Consider the following 18,281-nt stretch of genomic DNA (forward strand, 5'->3'; position numbering starts at 1 on the left):
GCCTTCCATCCAACTCCAAAACTCTGGGGAGACTATCACTCCCTACATCCCTTGGTGTGCATCATAGGCGTGCCCATGACGAACACAACATTTCTCCTTAACCAATACAAAACAAACATAGCTGCTCAAAAAAAAGATACTATACTAATCCAGTATACAAGAATAGTACACAACAAGAACTGCCATATTCAGTCAATCCACCCCGAATCCTTGCAGCCGCGTTGAGCATGGCGGTCGAGGACTCAAACTGTACCGTTCAAGTCCTTGTCTCAGAGGCACTGAGTTGATTGGTATGGAGCCAGGCACCTCCTGATCTGAATCTTGAACTGGCTCCAAATTCTGCATGTCCACACCCCCTGTAGTAGATGATTGAGAATTAGTAGCAGTCACCACCGGCCATGTGCACTGGCTCAAAATTCAGCATGTCCACACCCCATGTAGTAGATGATTGAGAATTAGTAGCAGTCACCACCGGATCCACTGTCAGGATGATCCATCCTCTCTCCTTCATCAGCTTCAGATCCCACTGTTTCCCTGAGCAGGAAGGTCTGGAATTGAAAATACAGAGGACATTAAACAACATTCACTCAGTACATGGCACTCATTTTGGTTTATAAGCTGGAAATTGAGCCATCAGTGCAGTGTCAAGAGTGTCCGGATGGCTGAGTGGTCTAAGGCACTGCATTCAGATCGCAGTCTCCTTTGGAGGCATGGGTTCAAATCCCACTTCTGACAAGTGCCTTTTGCGAGGTGGATACATTTTTGGACTTTTTTTTTCCAAGCACCCGTATCAAAAACAATGTCAACAGTTTCTGTAAATTATCAATAAGATCTATTGTCCGTTGCTTGCACTAATTTCCTGAAGTTGGTTAAATCGCAGTAAATCGGTAAAGCAGGAAATCACATCATCTTCAACAAATCGTGATAGAGGGGCAGAGATAAAGGTTTCGACCCTACATATCAAGAGCGCAGCTGTCAATAGTTCAGCAGGTTCACAGTGCAGAAGGTTCAGTGGCACCAGGGTCCCCTGCGTCCCAATCACAGCTGGTTTTTAACTTCTGTATTCAGGGCATGGGAGGGGTGTATTGCATCGTGCACACACGTTGCCTGTTTCGCAGATAAGTTTTAATAAATACACAGAGAATAATTTAGAGTCATTGGCCACGAGGAACACCTTCCCTGACCTTTTATTCTCTCCGGTTCCACGTCACCGCGCCTACCATCCAACTCCAAAACTCGGGGGAGACTAACACTCCCTACCTCCCTTGGTGTGCATCATAGGCGTGCCCATGACGAACACAACATTTCTCCTTAACCAATACAAAACAAACATAGCTGCTCAAAAAAAAGATACTATACTAATCCAGTATACAAGAATAGTACACAACAAGAAATGCCACATTCAGTCAATCCACCCCGAATCCTTGCAGCCGCGTTGAGCATGGCGGTCGAGGACTCAAACTGTACCGTTCAAGTCCTTGTCTCAGAGGCACTGAGTTGATTGGTATGGAGCCAGGCACCTCCTGATCTGAATCTTGAACTGACTCCAAATTCTGCATGTCCACACCCCCTGTAGTAGATGATTGAGAATTAGTAGCAGTCACCACTGGCCATGTGCACTGGCTCAAACTTCTGCATGTCCACACCCCATGTAGTCGATGATTGAGAATTAGTAGCAGTCACCACCGGATTCACTGTCAGGATGATCCATCCTCTCTCCTTCATCAGCTTCAGATCCCACTGTTTCCCTGTGCAGGAAGGTCTGGAATTGAAAATACAGAGGACATTAAACAACATTCACTCAGTACATGGCACTCATTTTGGTTTATACGCTCGAAATTGATCCTTGAGCAAGGTGTGAAGAGTGTCAGGATGGCCGAGTGGTCTAAGGCGCTGCGTTCAGGTCGCAGCTTCCCTTGGAGGTGTGGGTTCAAATCCCACTTCTGACAAGTGTATTTTGCGAGGTGGATACATTTTTGGACTTTTTTTTCCCAAGCACCGTATCAAAAACAATGTCAACAGTTTCTGTAAATTATCGATAAGATCTATTTTCCGTTGCTTGCACTAATTGCCTGAAGTTGGCTAAATCGCAGTAAATCGGTAAAGCAGGAAATCACAGCATCTTCAACAATTCGTGATAGAGGGGCCGAGATAAAAGTTTCGACCCTACATATCAAAAGCGCAGCTGTCAATAGTTCAGCAGGTTCACAGTGCAGAAGGTTCAGTGGCACCACGGTCCCCTGCGTCCCAATCACAGCTGGTTTTTAACTTCTGTATTCAGGGGATGGGAGGGCTGTGGGTGTTGCGTCGTGCACACACAGTGCCTGTTTTGTAGATAAGTTTTAATAAATACACAAAGAATAATATGGAGTCTTTGGCCACGAGGAACACCTTCCCCTACCTTTTATTCTCTCCGATTCCACATCACCGCACCTACCATCCAACTCCAAAACTCGGGGAGACTAACACTCCCTACCTCCCTTGGTGTGCATCATGGGCGTGCCCATGACGAACACAACATTTCTCCTTAACCAATACAAAACAAACATAGCTGCTCAAAAAAAAGATACTATACTAATCCAGTATACAAGAATAGTACACAACAATAAATACCACATTCAGTCAATCCACCCCGAATCCTTGCAGCCACGTTGAGCATGGCGGTCGAGGACTCAAACTGTACCGTTCAAGTCCTTGTCTCAGAGGCACTGAGTTGATTGGTATAGAGCCAGGCACCTCCTGATCTGAATCTTGAACTGGCTCCAAATTCTGCATGTCAACACCCCCTGTAGTAGATGATTGAGAATTAGTAGCAGTCACCACCGGCCATATGCACTGGCTCAAAATTCTGCATGTCCACACCACATGTAGTAGATGATTGAGAATTAGTAGCAGTCACCACAGGGTCCACTGTCAGGATGATCCATCCTCTCTCCTTCATCAGCTTCAGATCCCACTGTTTCCCTGAGCAGGAAGGTCTGGAATTGAAAATACAGAGAACATTAAACAACATTCACTCAGTACATGGCACTCATTTTGGTTTATACGCTCGAAATTGAGCCATGAGCAAGGTGTGAAGAGTGTTAGGATGGCCGAGTGGTCTAAGGCGCTGCGTTCAGGTCACTGTCTCCCTTGGAGGTGTGGGTTCAAATCCCACTTCTGACAAGTGTATTTTGCGAGGTGGATACATTTTTGGACTTTTTTTTTCCAAGCACCCTTATCAAAAACAATGTCAACAGTTTCTGTAAATTATCGATAAGATCTATTGTCCGTTGCTTGCACTAATTGCCTGAAGTTGGCTAAATCGCATTAAATCGGTAAAGCAGGAAATCACAGCATCTTCAACAAATCGTGATAGAGGGGCCGAGATAAAGGTTTCCACCCTACATATCAAAAGCACAGCTGTCAATAGTTCAGCAGGTTCACAGTGCAGAAGGTTCAGTGGCTCCAGGGTCCCCTGCGTCCCAATCACAGCTGGTTTTTAACTTCTGTGTTCAGGGGTTGGGATGGGTGGGGGTGTTGCGTTGTGCACACACAGTGCCTGTTTTGCAGAGCAGTTTTAATAAATACACAAAGAATAATATGGAGTCTTTGGCCACGAGGAACACCTTCCCCTACCTTTTATTCTCTCTGATTCCACATCACCGCACCTACCATCCAACTCCAAAATTCGGGGGAGACTAACACTCCCTACCTCCCTTGGTGTGCATCATGGGCGTGCCCATGACGAACACAACATTTCTCCTTAACCAATACAAAACAAACATAGCTGCTCAAAAAAAAGATACTATACTAATCCAGTATACAAGAATAGTACACAACAATAAATACCACATTCAGTCAATCCACCCCGAATCCTTGCAGCCGCGTTGAGCATGGCGGTCGAGGACTCAAACTGTACCGTTCAAGTCCTTGAGTCAGAGGCACTGAGTTGATTGGTATGGAGCCAGGCACCTCCTGATCTGAATCTTGAACTGGCTCCAAATTCTGCATGTCCACACCCCCTGTAGTAGATGATTGAGAATTAGTAGCAGTCACCACCGGCCATGTGCACTAGCTCAAAATTCAGCATGTCCACACCCCATGTAGTAGATGATTGAGAATTGGTAGCAGTCACCACCGGATCCACTGTCAGGATGATCCATCCTCTCTCCTTCATCAGCTTCAGATCCCACTGTTTCCCTGAGCAGGAAGGTCTGGAATTGAAAATACAGGGGACATTAAACAACATTCACTCAGTACATGGCACTCATTTTGGTTTATACGCTCGAAATTGAGCCATGAGCGAGGTGTGCGGAGTGTCAGGATGGCCGAGTGGTCTAAGGCGCTGCGTTCAGGTCGCAGTCTCCCTTGGAGGCGTGGGTTCGAATCCCACTTCTGACAAGTGTCTTTCGCGAGGTGGATACATTTTTGGACTTTTTTTTTTCCAAGCACCCGTATTAAAAACAATGTCAACAGTTTCTGTAAATTATCGATAAGATCTATTGTCCGTTGCTTGCACTAATTTCCTGAAGTTGGCTAAATCGCAGTAAATCGGTAAAGCGGGAAATCACAGCATCTTCAACAAATCGTGATAGAGGTGCAGAGATAAAGGTTTTGACCCTACATATCAAGAGCGCAGCTGTCAATAGTTCAGCAGGTTCACAGTGCAGAAGGTTCAGTGGCACCAGGGTCCCCTGCGTCCCAATCACAGCTGGTTTTTAACTTCTGTATTCAGGGCATGGGAGGGGTGTGTTGCATCGTGCACACACGGTGCCTGTTTCGCAGATAAGTTTTAATAAATACACAGAGAATAATATAGAGTCATTGGCCACGAGGAACACCTTCCCTGACCTTTTATTCTCTCCGGTTCCACGTCACCGCGCCTACCATCCAACTCCAAAACTCGGGGGAGACTAACACTCCCTACCTCTCTTGGTGTGCATCATAGGCGTGCCCATGACGAACACAACATTTCTCCTTAACCAATAGAAAACAAACATAGCTGCTCAAAAAAAAGATACTATACTAATCCAGTATACAAGAATAGTACACAACAAGAAATGCCACATTCAGTCAATCCACCCCGAATCCTTGCAGCCGCGTTGAGCATGGCGGTCGAGGACTCAAACTGTACAGTTCAAGTCCTTGTCTCAGAGGCACTGAGTTGATTGGTATGGAGCCAGGCACCTCCTGATCTGAATCTTGAACTGGCTCCAAATTCTGCATGTCCACACCCCTTGTAGTAGATGATTGAGAATTAGTAGCAGTTACCACCGGCCATGTGTACTGGCTCAAACTTCTGCATGTCCACACCCCATGTAGTAGATGATAGAGAATTAGTAGCAGTCACCACCGGATTCACTGTCAGGATGATCCATCCTCTCTCCTTCATCAGCTTCAAATCCCACTGTTTCCCTGAGCAGGAAGGTCTGGAATTGAAAATACAGAGGACATTAAACAACATTCACTCAGTACATGGCACTCATTTTGGTTTATACGCTCGAAAGTGAGCCATGAGCAAAGTGTGAAGAGTGTTAGGATGGCTGAGTGGTCTAAGGCGCTGCGTTCAGGTCGCAGTCTTCCTTGGAGGTGTGGGTTCAAATCCCACTTCTGACAAGTGTATTTTGTGAGGTGGATACATTTTTGGACTATTTTTTCCCAAGCACCGTATCTAAACAATGTCAACAGTTTCTGTAAATTATGGATAAGATCTATTTTCCGTTGCTTGCACTAATTGCCTGAAGTTGGCTAAATCGCAGTAAATCGGTAAAGCAGGAAATCACAGCATCTTCAACAAATCGTGATAGAGGGGCCGAGATAAAGGTTTCGACCCTACATATCAAAAGCGCAGCTGTCAATAGTTCAGCAGGTTCACAGTGCAGAAGGTTCAGTGGCACCAGGCTCCCCTGCGTCCCAATCACAGCTGATTTTTAACTTCGGTATTCAGGGCTTTGGAGGGGTGTGTTGCATCGTGCACACACGGTGCCTGTTTCGCAGATAAGTTTTAATAAATACACAGAGAATAATATAGAGTCATTGGCCACAAGGAACACCTTCCCTGACCTTTTATTCTCTCCGGTTCCACGTCACCGCGCCTACCATCCAACTCCAAAACTCGGGGGAGACTAACACTCCCTACCTCCCTTGGTGTGCATCAGAGGCGTGCCCATGACGAACACAACATTTCTCCTTAACCAATACAAAACAAACATAGCTGCTAAAAAAAAAGATACTATACTAATCCATTATACAAGAATAGTACACAACAAGAAATGCCACATTCAGTCAATCCACTCCGAATCCTTGCAGCCGCGTTGATCATGGCGGTCGAGGACTCAAACTGTACCGTTCAAGTCCTTGTCTCAGAGGCACTGAGTTGATTGGTATGGAGCCAGGCACCTCCTGATCTGAATCTTGAACTGGCTCCAAATTCTGCATGTCCACACCCCTTGTAGTAGATGATTGAGAATTAGTAGCAGTCACTACCCGCCATGTGCACTGCCTCAAACTTCTGCATGTCCACACCCCATGTAGTAGATGATTGAGAATTAGTAGCAGTCACAACCGGATTCACTGTCAGGATGATCCATCGTCTCTCCTTCATCAGCTTCAGATCCCACTGTTTACTTGAGCAGGAAGGTCTGGAATTGAAAATACAGAGGACATTAAACAACATTCACTCAGTACATGGCACTCATTTTGGTTTATACGCTCGAAATTGAGCCATGAGCAAAGTGTGAAGAGTGTCAGGATGGCCGAGTGGTCTAAGGCACTGCGTTCAGGTCGCAGTCTCCCTTGAATGTGTGGGTTCAAATCCCACCTCTGACAAGTGTATTTTGCGAGGTGGATACATTTTTGGACTTTTTTTTCCCAAGCACCGTATCAAAAACAATGTCAACAGTTTCTGTAAATTATCGATAAGATCTATTTTCCGTTGCTTGCACTAATTGCCTGAAGTTGGCTAAATCGCAGTAAATCGGTAAAGCAGGAAATCACAGCATCTTCAACAAATCGTGATAGAGGGGCCGAGATAAAGGTTTCGACCCTACATATCAAAAGCGCAGCTGTCAATAGTTCAGCAGGTTCACAGTGCAGAAGGTTCAGTGGCACCAGGCTCCCCTGCGTCCCAATCACAGCTGATTTTTAACTTCGGTATTCAGGGCATTGGAGGGGTGTGTTGCATCGTGCACACACGGTGCCTGTTTCGCAGATAAGTTTTAATAAATACACAGAGAATAATATAGAGTCATTGGCCACAAGGAACACCTTCCCTGACCTTTTATTCTCTCCGGTTCCACGTCACCGCGCCTACCATCCAACTCCAAAACTCGGGGGAGACTAACACTCCCTACCTCCCTTGGTGTGCATCAGAGGCGTGCCCATGACGAACACAACATTTCTCCTTAACCAATACAAAACAAACATAGCTGCTAAAAAAAAAGATACTATACTAATCCATTATACAAGAATAGTACACAACAAGAAATGCCACATTCAGTCAATCCACTCCGAATCCTTGCAGCCGCGTTGATCATGGCGGTCGAGGACTCAAACTGTACCGTTCAAGTCCTTGTCTCAGAGGCACTGAGTTGATTGGTATGGAGCCAGGCACCTCCTGATCTGAATCTTGAACTGGCTCCAAATTCTGCATGTCCACACCCCTTGTAGTAGATGATTGAGAATTAGTAGCAGTCACTACCCGCCATGTGCACTGCCTCAAACTTCTGCATGTCCACACCCCATGTAGTAGATGATTGAGAATTAGTAGCAGTCACCACCGGATTCACTGTCAGGATGATCCATCGTCTCTCCTTCATCAGCTTCAGATCCCACTGTTTCCCTGAGCAGGAAGGTCTGGAATTGAAAATACAGAGGACATTAAACAACATTCACTCAGTACATGGCACTCATTTTGGTTTATACGCTCGAAATTGAGCCATGAGCGAAGTGTGAAGAGTGTCAGGATGGCCGAGTGGTCTAAGGCACTGCGTTCAGGTCGCAGTCTCCCTTGAAGGTGTGGGTTCAAATCCCACCTCTGACAAGTGTATTTTGCGAGGTGGATACATTTTTGGACTTTTTTTTCCCAAGCACCGTATCAAAAACAATGTCAACAGTTTCTGTAAATTATCGATAAGATCTATTTTCCGTTGCTTGCACTAATTGCCTGAAGTTGGCTAAATCGCAGTAAATCGGTAAAGCAGGAAATCACAGCATCTTCAACAAATCGTGATAGAGGGGCCGAGATAAAGGTTTCGACCCTACATATCAAAAGCGCAGCTGTCAATAGTTCAGCAGGTTCACAGTGCAGAAGGTTCAGTGGCACCAGGGTCCCCTGCGTCCCAATCACAGCTGGTTTTTAACTTCTGTATTCAGGGGATGGGAGGGGTGGGGGTGTTGCGTCGTGCACACACGGTGCCTGTTTTGCAGAGAAGTTTTAATAAATACACAAAGAATAATATGGAGTCTTTGGCCACGAGGGACACCTTCCCCTACCTTTTATTCTCTCCGATTTCACATCACCGCACCTACCATCCAACTCCAATACTCGGGGGAGACTAACACTCCCTACCTCCCTTGGTGTGCATCATGGGCGTGTCCATGACGAACACAACATTTCTCCTTAACCAATACAAAACAAACATAGCTGCTCAAAAAAAAGATACTATACTAATCCAGTATACAAGAATAGTACACAACAATAAATACCACATTCAGTCAATCCACCCCGAATCCTTGCAGCCGTGTTGAGCATGACGGTCGAGGACTCAAACTGTACCGTTCAAGTCCTTGTCTCAGAGGCACTGAGTTGATTGGTATGGAGCCAGGCACCTCCTGATCTTAATCTTGAACTGGCTCCAAATTCTGCATGTCCACACCCCCTGTAGTAGATGATTGAGAATTAGTAGCAGTCACCACCGGCCATATGCACTGGCTCAAAATTCTGCAAGTCCACACCCCATGTAGTAGATGATTGAGAATTAGTAGCAGTCACCACAGGGTCCACTTTCAGTATGATCCATCCTCTCTCCTTCATCAGCTTCAGATCCCACTGTTTCCCTGAGCAGGAAGGTCTGGAATTGAAAATACAGAGGACATTAAATAACATTCACTCAGTACATGGCACTCATTTTGGTTTATAAGCTGGAAATTGAGCCATCACTTTGGCGTCAAGAGTGTCAGGATGGCCGGGTGGTCTAAGGTGCTGCGTTCAGGCTGCAGTCTCCCTTGGAGACGTGGGTTCAAACCCCACTTCTGACAAGTGTCCTTTGCGAGGTGGATACATTTTTGGACTTTTTTTTACCAAGCACCCTTATCAAAAACAATGTGAACAGTTTCTGTAAATTATCGATAAGATAAATTGTCCGTTGCTTGCACTAATTGCCTGAAGTTGGCTAAATCGCAGTAAATCGGTAAAGCAGGAAATCACAGCATCTTCAACAAATCGTGATAGAGGGGCCAAGATAAAGGTTTCGACCCTACATATCAAGAGCGCAGCTGTCAATAGTTTAGCAGGTTCACAGTGCAGAAGGTTCAGTGGCACCAGGGTCCCCTGCATCCCAATCACAGCTGGTTTTTAAATTCTGTATTCAGGGCATGGGAGGAGTGTGTTGCATCGTGCACACACGGTGCCTGTTTCGCAGATAAGTTTTAATAAATACACAGAGAATAACATAGAGTCATTGGCCACGAGGAACACCTTCCCTGACCTTTTATTCTCTCCGGTTCCACGTCACCGCGCCTACCATCCAACTCCAAAACTCGGAGGAGACTAACACTCCCTACCTCCCTTGGTGTGCATCATAGGCGTGCCCATGACGAACACAACATTTCTCCTTAACCAATACAAAACAAACATAGCTGCTCAAAAAAAAGATACTATACTAATCCAGTATACAAGAATAGTACACAACAAGAAATGCCACATTCAGTCAATCCACCCCGAATCCTTGCAGCCGCGTTGAGCATGGCGGTCGAGGACTCAAACTGTACCGTTCAAGTCCTTGTCACAGAGGCACTGAGTTGATTGGTATGGAGCCAGGCACCTCCTGATCTGAATCTTGAACTGGTTCCAAGTTCTGCATGTCCACACCCCTTGTAGTAGATGATTGAGAATTAGTAGCAGTCACCACCGGCCATGTGCACTGGCTCAAACTTCTGCATGTCCACACCCCATGTAGTCGATGATTGAGAATTAGTAGCATTCACCACCGGATTCACTGTCAGGATGATCCATCCTCTCTCCTTCATCAGCTTCAGATCCCACTGTTTCCCTGAGCAGGAAGGTCTGGAATTGAAAATACAGAGGACATTAAACAACATTCACTCAGTACATGGCACTCATTTTGGTTTATACGCTCAAAATTGAGCCAGGAGCGAGGTGTGAAGAGTGTCAGGATGGCTGAGTGGTCTAAGGCGCTGCGTTCAGGTTGCAGTCTTACTTGGAGGCGTGGGTTCAAATCCCACTTCTGACGAGTGTAATTTGCGAGGTGGATACATTTTTGGACTTTTTTTCCCAAGCACCGTATCAAAAACAATGTCAACAGTTTCTGTAAATTATCGATAAGATCTATTTTCCGTTGCTTGCACTAATTGCCTGAAGTTGGCTAAATCGCAGTAAATCGGTAAAACAGGAAATCACAGCATTTTCAACAAATCGTGATAGAGGGGCCGAGATAAAGGTTTCGACCCTACATATCAAAAGCACAGCTGTCAATAGTTCAGCAGGTTCACAGTGCAGAAGGTTCAGTGGCACCAGGGTCCCCTGCGTCCCAATCACAGCTGGTTTTTAACTTCTGTATTCAGGGCATGGGAGGGGTGTGTTGCATCGTGCACACACAGTGCCTGTTTCGCAGATAAGTTTTAATAAATACACAGAGAATAATATAGAGTCATTGGCCACGAGGAACACCTTCCCTGACCTTTTATTCTCTCCGGTTCCACGTCACCGCGCCTACCATCCAACTCCAAAACTCGGGGGAGACTAACACTCCCTACCTCCCTTGGTGTGCATCATAGGTGTGACCATGACGAACACAACATTTCTCCTTAACCAATACAAAACAAACATAGCTGCTCAAAAAAAAGATACTATACTAATCCAGTATACAATAATAGTACACAACAAGAAATGCCACATTCAGTCAATCCACCCTGAATCCTTGCAGCCGCTTTGAGCATGGCGGTCGAGGACTCAAACTGTACCGTTCAAGTCCTTGTCTCAGAGTCACTGAGTTGATTGGTATGGAGTCAGGCACCTCCTGATCTGAATCTTGAACTAGCTCCAAATTCTGCATGTCCACACCCCCTGTAGTAGATGATTGAGAATTAATAGCAGTCACCACCGGCCATGTGCACTGGCTCAAAATTCAGCATGTCCACACCCCATGTAGTAGATGATTGAGAATTAGTAGCAGTCACCACCGGATCCACTGTCAGGATGATCCATCCTCTCTCCTTCATCAGCTTCAGATCCTACTGTGTCCCTGAGCAGGAAGGTCTGGAATTGAAAATACAGAGGACATTAAACAACATTTACTCAGTACATGGCACTCATTTTGGTATATAAGCTGGAAATTGAGCCATCAGTGCAGTGTCAAGAGTGTCAGGATGGCCGAGTGGTCTAAGGCGCTGAGTTCAGGTCGCAGTCTTCTTTGGAGGCGTTGGTTTGAATCCCACTTCTGATAAGTGTCTTTTGCGAGGTGGATACAGTTTTGGAATTTTTTTTCCAAGCACCCGTATCAAAAACAATGTCAACAGTTTCTGTAAATTATCGATAAGATCTATTGTCCGTTGCTTGCACTAATTGCCTGAAGTTGGCTAAATCGCAGTAAATCGGTAAAGCGGGAAATCACAGCATCTTCAACAAATCGTGATAGAGGGGCCAAATTAAAGGTTTCGACCCTACATATCAAAAGCACAGCTGTCAATAGTTCAGCAGGTTCACAGTGCAGAAGGTTCAGTGGCACCAGGGTCCCCTGCATCCCAATCACAGCTGGTTTTTAACTTCTGTATTCAGGGCGTGGGAGGGGTGTGTTGCATCGTGCACACAGTGCCTGTTTCGCAGATAAGTTTTAATAAATACACAGAGAATAATATAGAGTCATTGGCCACGAGGAACACCTTCCCTGACCTTTTATTCTCTCCGGTTCCACGTCACTGCGCCTACCATCCAACTCCAAAACTCGGGGGAGACTAACACTCCCTACCTCCCTTGGTGTGCATCATAGGCGTGCCCATGACGAACTCAACATTTCTCCTTAACCAATACAAAACAAACATAGCTGCTCAAAAAAAAGATACTATACTAATCCAGTATACAAGAATGGTACACAACAAGAAATGCCACATTCAGTCAATCCACCCCAAATCCTTGCAGCCGCGTTGAGCATGGCGGTCGAGGACTCAAACTGTACCGTTCAAGTCATTGTCTCAGAGGCACTGAGTTGATTGGTATGGAGCCAGGCACCTCCTGATCTGAATCTTGAACTGGCTCCAAATTCTGCATGTCCACACCCCCTGTAGTAGATGATTGAGAATTAGTAGCAGTCATCACCGGCCATGTGCACTGGCTCAAAATTCAGCATGTCCACACCCCATGTAGTAGATGATTGAGAATTAGTAGCAGTCACCACCGGATCCACTGTCAGGATGATCCATCCTCTCTCCTTCATCAGCTTCAGTTCCCACTGTTTCCCTGAGCAGGAAGGTCTGGAATTGAAAATACAAAGGATATTAAACAACATTCACTCAGTACATGGCACTCATTTTGGTTTATAAGCTGGAAATCGAGCCATCAGTGGAGTGTCAGGATGGCCGAGTGGTCTAAGGCGCTGCGTTAAGGTCGCAGTCTCCTTTGGAGGCGTGGGTTCGAATCCCACTTCGGACAAGTGTCTTTGGCGAGGTGGATACATTTTTGGACTTTTTTTTTCCAAGCACCTGTATCAAAAACAATGTCAACAGTTTCTGTAAATTATCGATAAGATCTATTTTCCGTTGCTTGCACTAATTGCCTGAAGTTGGCTAAATCGCAATAAATCGGTAAAGCAGGAAATCACAGCATCTTCAACAAATCGTGATAGAGGGGCCGAGATAAAGGTTTCGACCCTACATATCAAAAGCACAGCTGTCAATAGTTCAGCAGGTTCACAGTGCCGAAGGTTCAGTGGCACCAGGGTCCCCTGCGTCCCAATCACAGCTGGTTTTTAACTTCTGTATTCAGGGGATGGGAGGGGTGGGGGTGTTGCGTCGTGCACACACAGTGTCTGTTTTGCAGAGAAGTTTTAATAAATACACAAAGAATAATATGGAGTCTTTGGCCACGAGGAACACCTTCCCCTACCTTTTATTCACTCCGGTTCCACGTCACCGCGCCTACCATCCAACTCCAAAACTCGGGGGAGGCTAACACTCCCTACCTCCCTTGGTGTGCATCATAGGGGTGCCCATGACGAACACAACATTTCTCCTTAACCAATACAAAACAAACATAGCTGCTCAAAAAAAAGATACTATACTAAACCAGTATACAAGAATAGTACACAACAAGAAATGCCACATTCAGTCAATCCACCCCGAATCCTTGCAGCCGCGTTGAGCATGGCGGTCGAGGACTCAAACTGTACCGTTCAAGTCCTTGCCTCAGAGGCACTGAGTTCATTGGTATGGAGCCAGGCACCTCCTGATCTGAATCTTGAACTGGCTCCAAATTCTTCATGTCCACACTCCCTGTAGTAGATGATTGAGAATTAGTAGCAGTCACCACCGGCCATGTGCACTGGCTCAAAATTCTGCATGTCCACACCACATGTAGTAGATGATTGAGAATTAGTAGCAGTCACCACAGGGTCCACTGTCAGGATGATCCATCCTCTCTCCTTCATCAGCTTCAGATCCCACTGTTTCCCTGAGCAGGAAGGTCTGGAATTGAAAATACAGAGGACATTAAATAACATTCACTCAGTACATGGCACTCATTTTGGTTTATAAGCTGGAAATTGAGCCATCAGTCTGGTGTCAAGAGTGTCAGGATGGCCGAGTGGTCTAAGGCGCTGTGTTCAGGTCGCAGTTTACTTTGGAGGCGTGGGTTAGAATCCCACTTCTGACAAGTGTCTTTTGTGAGGTGGATACATTTTTGGACTTTTTTTTTCCAAGCACCCGTATCAAAAACAATGTCAACAGTTTCTGTAAATTATCAATAAGATCTATTGTCCGTTGCCTGCACTAATTTCCTGAAGTTGGCTAAATCGCGGTAAATTGGTAAAGCAGGAAATCACAGCATCTTCAACAAATCGTGATAGAGGGGCAGAGATAAAGGTTTCGACCCTACATATCAAGAGCGCAGCTGTCAATAGTTCAGCAGGTTCACAGTGCAGAAGGTTCAGTGGCACCAGGGTCCCCTGAGTCCCAATCACAGCTGGTTTTTAACTTCTGTATTCAGGGCATGGGAGGGGTGTGTTGCATCGTGCACACACGGTGCCTGTTTCGCAGATAAGTTTTAATAAATACACAGAGAATAATATAGAGTCATTAGCCACGAGGAACACCTTCCCCTACCTTTTATTCTCTCCGGTTCCACGTCACCGCGCCTACCATCCAACTCCAAAACTCGGGGGAGGCTAACACTCCCTACCTCCCTTGGTGTGCATCATAGGCGTGCCCATGACAAACACAACATTTCTCCTTAACCAATACAAAACAAACATAGCTGCTCAAACAAAAGATACTATACTAATCCAGTATACAAGAATAGTACACAACAAGAAATGCCACATTCAGTCAATCCACCCCGAATCCTTGCAGCCACGTTGAGCATGGCGGTCGATGACTCAAACTGTACCGTTCAAGTCCTTGTCTCAGAGGCACTGAGTTGATTGGTATGGAGCCAGGCACCTCCTGATCTGAATCTTGAACTGGCTCCAAATTCTGCATGTCCACACCCCTTGTAGTAGATGATTGAGAATTAGTAGCAGTCACCACCGGCCATGTGCACTGGCTCTAACTTCTGCATGTCCACACCCCATGTAGTCGATGATTGAAAATTAGTAGCAGTAACCACCGGATTCACTGTCAGGATGATCCATCCTCTCTCCTTCATCAGCCTCAGATCCCACTGTTTCCCTGAGCAGGAAGGTCTGGAATTGAAAATACAGAGGACATTAAACAACATTCACTCAGTACATGGCACTCATTTTGGTTTATAAGCTGGAAATTGAGCCATCAGTCTGGTGTCAAAAGTGTCAGGATGGCCGGGTGGTCTAAGGTGTTGCATTCTGGTTGCAGTCTCTCTTGGAGACGTGGGTTCAACCCCCACATCTGACAAGAGTCTTTTGTGAGGTGGATACATTTTTTGACTTTTTTTTTCCAAGCACCCTTATCAAAAACAATGTCAACAGTTTCTGTAAATTATCGATAAGATCTATTGTCCGTTGCTTGCACTAATTGCCTGAAGTTGGCTAAATCGCAGTAAATCGGTAAAGCAGGAAATCACAGCATCTTCAACAAATCGTGATAGAGGGGCCGATATAAAGGTTTCGACCCTACATATCAAAAGCACAGCTGTCAATAGTTCAGCAGGTTCACAGTGCAGAAGGTTCTGTGGCACCAGGGTCCCCTGCGTCCCAATCACAGCTGGTTTTTAACTTCTGTATTCAGGGCATGGGAGGGGTGTGTTGCATCGTGCACACACAGTGCCTGTTTCGCAGATAAGTTTTAATAAATACACAGAGAATAATATAGAGTCATTGGCCACGAGGAACACCTTCCCTGACCTTTTATTCTCTCCGGTTCCACGTCACCGCGCCTACCATCCAACTCCAAAACTCGGGGGACACTAATACTCCCTACCTCCCTTGGTGTGCATCATAGGCGTGCCCATGATGAACACAACATTTCTCCTTAACCAATACAAAACAAACATAGCTGCTCAAAAAAAAGATACTATACTAATCCAGTATACAAGAATAGTACACAACAAGAAATGCCCCATTCAGTCAATCCACCCCGAATCCTTGCAGCCGCGTTGAGCATGGCGGTCGAGGACTCAAACTGTACCGTTCAAGTCCTTGTCTCAGAGGCACTGAGTTGATTGGTATGGAGCCAGGCACCTCCTGATCTGAATCTTGAACTGGCTCCAAATTCTGCATGTCCACACCTCCTGTAGTGGATGATTGAGAATTAGTAGCAGTCACCACCGGCCATGTGCACTGGCTCAAAATTCAGCATGTCCACACCCCATGTAGTAGATGATTGAGAATTAGTAGCAGTCACCACCGGATCCACTGTCAGGATGATCCATCCTCTCTCCTTCATCAGCTTCAGATCCCACTGTTTCCCTGAGCAGGAAGGTCTGGAATTGAAAATACGGAGGATATTAAATAACATTCACTCAGTACATGGCACTCATTTTGGTTTATAAGCTGGAAATTGAGCCATCAGTCTGGTGTCAAGAATGTCAGGATGTCCAGGTGGTCTAAGGTGCTGCGTTCAGGTCACAGTCTCCCATGATGATGTGGGTTAAAACCCCACTTCTGACAAGTGTCTTTTGCGAGGTGAATACATTTTTGGACTTTTTTTTTCCAAGCACCCTTATCAAAAACAATGTCAACAGTTTCTGTAAATTATCGATAAGATCTATTGTCCGTTGCTTGCACTAATTGCCTGAAGTTGGCTAAATCGCATTAAATCGGTAAAGCAGGAAATCACAGCATCTTCAACAAATCGTGATAGGGTGGCCGAGATAAAGGTTTCGACCCTACATATCAAAAGCACAGCTGTCAATAGTTCAGCAGGTTCACAGTGCCGAAGGTTCAGTGGCACCAGGGTCCCCTGCGTCCCAATCACAGCTGTTTTTTAACTTCTGTATTCAGGGGATGGGAGGGGTGGGGGTGTTGCGTCGTGCACACACAGTGCCTGTTTTGCAGAGAAGTTTTAATAAATACACAAAGAATAATATGGAGTCTTTGGCCACGAGGAACACCTTCCCCTACCTTTTATTCACTCCGGTTCCACGTCACCGCGCCTACCATCCAACTCCAAAACTCGGGGGAGACTAACACTCCCTACCTCCCTTGGTGTGCATCATAGGGGTGCCCATGAAGAACACAACATTTCTCCTTAACCAAGACAAAATAAACATAGCTGCTCAAAAAAAAGATACTATACTAAACCATTATACAAGAATAGTACACAACAAGAAATGCCACATTCAGTTAATCCTCCCCGAATCCTTGCAGCCCGTTGAGCATGGCGGTCGAGGACTCAAACTGTACCGTTCAAGTCCTTGTCTCAGAGGCACTGAGTTCATTGGTATGGAGCCAGACACCTCCTGATCTGAATCTTGAACTGGCTCCAAATTCTGCATGTCCACACTCCCTGTAGTAGATGATTGAGAATTAGTAGCAGTCACCACCGGCCATGTGCACTGGCTCAAAATTAAGCATGTCCAACCCCATGTAGTAGATGATTGAGAATTAGTAGCAGTCACCACCGGATCCACTGTCAGGATGATCCATCCTCCCTCCTTCATCAGCTTCAGATCCCACTGTTTCCCTGAGCAGTAAGGTCTGGAATTGAAAATACAGAGATCAATAAACAACATTCACTCAGTACATGGCACTCATTTTGGTTTATAAGCTGGAAATTGAGCCATCAGTGCAGTGTCAAGAGTGTCAGGATGGCCGAGTGGTCTAAGGCGTTGCGTTCAGGTCGCAGTCTCCTTTGGAGGCATGGGTTCGAATCCCACTTCTGACAAGTGTCTTTTGCGAGGTGGATACATTTTTGGACTTTTTTTTTCCAAGCACCCGTATCAAAAACAATGTCAACAGTTTCTGTAAATTATCGATAAGATCTATTGTCCGTTGCTTGCACTAATTTCCTGAAGTTGGCTAAATCGCAGTAAATTGGAAAAGCGGGAAATCACAGCATCTTCAACAAATCGTGATAGAGGAGCAGAGATAAAGGTTTCGACCCTACATATCAAGAGCGCAGCTGTCAATAGTTCAGCAGGTTCACAGTGCAGAAGGTTCAGTGGCACCAGGGTCCCCTGCGTCCCAATCACAGCTGGTTTTTAACTTCTGTATTCAGGGCATGGGAGGGGTGTGTTGCGTCGTGCACACACAGTGCCTGTTTTGCAGATAAGTTTTAATAAATACACAAAGAATAATATGGAGTCTTTGGCCACGAGGAATACCTTCCCCTACCTTTTATTCACTCCGGTTCCACGTCACTGCGCCTACCATTCAACTCCAAAACTCGGTGGAGACTAACACTCCCTACCTCCCTTGGTGTGCATCATAGGCGTG

At 45.7% G+C, this 18,281-nt stretch overlaps 3 non-coding genes across 3 annotated transcripts; all 3 read left to right on the forward strand.

The window, feature by feature from the left end:
* The first annotated feature begins 4,300 nt into the window (after positions 1 to 4,300).
* TRNAL-CAG (transfer RNA leucine (anticodon CAG)) lies at positions 4,301 to 4,383 on the forward strand. The gene has a single exon. It is a non-coding gene; the product is annotated as a tRNA-Leu (tRNA).
* An 8,402-nt stretch (positions 4,384 to 12,785) lies between these two features.
* TRNAL-AAG (transfer RNA leucine (anticodon AAG)) lies at positions 12,786 to 12,868 on the forward strand. The gene has a single exon. It is a non-coding gene; the product is annotated as a tRNA-Leu (tRNA).
* Positions 12,869 to 17,647: 4,779 nt separating this feature from the next.
* On the forward strand, positions 17,648 to 17,730 carry TRNAL-CAG (transfer RNA leucine (anticodon CAG)). Its single transcript has one exon. It is a non-coding gene; the product is annotated as a tRNA-Leu (tRNA).
* The last annotated feature ends 551 nt before the right edge of the window (positions 17,731 to 18,281 follow it).

The sequence above is a fragment of the Pleurodeles waltl genome, unplaced genomic scaffold (genome assembly GCF_031143425.1).
Source record: "Pleurodeles waltl isolate 20211129_DDA unplaced genomic scaffold, aPleWal1.hap1.20221129 scaffold_39, whole genome shotgun sequence".
Lineage (NCBI taxonomy): Eukaryota > Metazoa > Chordata > Amphibia > Caudata > Salamandridae > Pleurodeles > Pleurodeles waltl.